This window comes from Arachis stenosperma, chromosome 3, assembly GCF_014773155.1.
Source record: "Arachis stenosperma cultivar V10309 chromosome 3, arast.V10309.gnm1.PFL2, whole genome shotgun sequence".
In the NCBI taxonomy this organism is placed as follows: Eukaryota; Viridiplantae; Streptophyta; class Magnoliopsida; order Fabales; family Fabaceae; genus Arachis; species Arachis stenosperma.
In genome coordinates this window covers 130,665,697-130,668,279 of record NC_080379.1, presented here as the reverse complement: position 1 = coordinate 130,668,279, position 2,583 = coordinate 130,665,697, and the positions used below count along the sequence as shown (strand labels likewise).

General features: G+C 37.6%; 1 non-coding gene across 1 annotated transcript; it reads right to left on the bottom strand.

Annotated features, from left to right (window-relative positions):
• Positions 1-1,402: 1,402 nt before the first annotated feature.
• LOC130971101 (small nucleolar RNA R71) lies at positions 1,403-1,510 on the bottom strand. Its single transcript, XR_009082333.1, has one exon. It is a non-coding gene; the product is annotated as a small nucleolar RNA R71 (small nucleolar RNA).
• Positions 1,511-2,583: the final 1,073 nt, after the last annotated feature.

Below are 2,583 nucleotides of genomic sequence, written 5' to 3'. Positions count from 1 at the left end.
ACATTTTCTTCTCCTTGGGCCACACTTCCTTAGGCCACGCTTTTCCTTTTTTTCTTTTCTTCACCTACAATAAATCAAAACAACTACTCAAAGTATCACTAAATTCAAGAGGCTTATAAATCAATTAAAATTCAATTAAAATTAGCTTAAACCTCATGAGTTAACATTAATTTTCATGGTGGTTGTTTGATTTAAAGAAGTTATGCATTTCTATTCCAAATCACTTACTTAGGATGCAAGAAAGTGCATAAAGACTAACAAAACAAGTAAAATTAGCTTGAAAAATGGGTATATGATGACTAGTCATCAGCTATCAATTAATGATTTGATTCAACATTTCAAGTATGTTGCCTTTTCTGTTGAGAAAGGTTTAATATTTGAATCATATCTTTTCTTGTTAGCCAAGTTATTAATTTTTAAAATCAAATCTTTTTAAATTGTTTTTCAAATCATATCTTTTCAATCACATCTTTTTAAAATCATAAATTTTCAATCATATCTTTTTAATCACATCTTTTTCAAAATAGTTTTCAATCATATCTTTTTTATTTCTAATTTCAAAATCTTTTTCAAAAATCACTTGATTTCTTTTCCACTCTTAGTTTTCGAAAATCAATTAGTATTTTTCAAAATGTTTTTAAAATCTTTTACTTAATTTTCGAAAATTTCTTCCCCTTTGCTCACATCCTTCTATTTATGGACTAACACTATTCCTCAAGGAACAATTCAAACTCCATCTCTTTTGATAAATTCGAATTCTTCTACCTCTCATTCTATTTTTCTTTTCCTCTGACACCTCAAGAAATCTCTATACTGTGACATAGAGGATTCCATATTTTCTTGTTCTCTTCTCTTTCATATGAGCAGGAGCAAAGACAAAAGCATTCTTGTTGAGGCTGACCCTGAACCTGAAAGGACCTTGAAGAGAAAGCTAAGAGAAGCTAAGGCACAACTCTCTGTAGAGGACCTAACAGAAATCTTCAAACAAGAAGAACCCATGGCAGCCAAAAACAACAACAATGCCAACAATGCAAGGAAGGTGCTGGGTGACTTTACTGCACCTACTCCCGACTTCTATGGGAGAAGCATCTCTATCTCTGCCATTGGAGCAAACAACTTTGAGCTTAAGCCTCAATTAGTTTCTCTAATGCAACAGAATTGCAAGTTTCATGGACTTTCATTGGAAGATCCTCATCAGTTTTTAGCTGAGTTCTTGCAAATCTGTGACACTGTCAAGACTAATGGGGTTGACCCTGAGGTCTACAGACTTATGCTATTCCCTTTTGCTGTAAGAGACAGAGCTAGGATATGGTTGGACTCACAACCTAAAGAAAGCCTAAACTCTTGGGAAAAGCTAGTCAATGCCTTCTTGGCAAAAATTTTTCCACCTTAAAAATTGAGTAAGCTTAGAGTGGAAGTCCAAACCTTCAGACAGAAGGAAGGAGAATCCCTCTATGAAGCTTGGGAAAGATACAAACAATTGATCAGAAAATGTCCTTCTAACATGCTTTCTGAATGGAGCATCATAGGTATCTTCTATGACGGTCTGTCTGAACTGTCCAAAATGTCTTTGGATAGCTCTGCTGGAGGATCTCTTCATCTGAAGAAGACGCCTGCAGAAGTGGTGCAAGAAATTGCAATCACACTTTTGCAATCCCGCACAACTAACCAGCAAGTGCACTGGGTCGTCCAAGTAATACCTTACGTGAGTAAGGGTCGATCCCACGGAGATTGTCGGCTTGAAGCAAGCTATGGTTATCTTGTAAATCTTAGTCAGGATATCAGAAATTATCAGGATTGATTGTGAAAAGCAAAAGGACATGAAATAAGTACTTGTTTTGCAGTAATGGAGAACAGGTTAAGGCTTTGGAGATGCTCGGCCTTCTGAATCTCTGCTTTCCTACTGTCTTCTCCATCAAACACGCAAGGCTCCTTCCATGGCAAGCTGTATGTAGGGTTTCACCGTTGTCAATGGCTACCTCCCATCCTCTCAGTGGAAATGTTCAACGCACCCTGTCACGGCACGGCTATCCATCTGTCGGTTCTCAATCAGGCCGGAATAGAATCCAGTGATTCTTTTGCGTCTGTCACTAACGCCCCGCCTTCAGGAGTTTAAAGCTCGTCACAGTCATTCAATCATTGAATCCTACTCAGAATACCACAGACAAGGTTTAGACCTTCCGGATTCTCTTGAATGCCGCCATCTATTCTAGCTTATACCACGAAGATTCCGGTTAAAGAATCCAAGAGATATCTACTTAATCTAAGGTAGAATGGAGGTGGTTGTCAGGCACACGTTCATAGTTGAGAATGATGATGAGTGTCACGGATCATCACATTCATCCGGATTAAGAACAAGTAATATCTTAGAATGGAAGCAAGCATGATTGAATAAGAAACAGTAGTAATTGCATTAATCCATCAAGACACAGCAGAGCTCCTCACCCCCAACCATGGGGTTTAGAGACTCATGCTGTAAGAAGTACACAAAGAAACGTGTAAAGTGTCCTGAGGTACAGTTACAATGTCAAAAGATCCTATTAATAGTGAACTAGTAACCTAAGGTTTACAGAAATGAGTAAA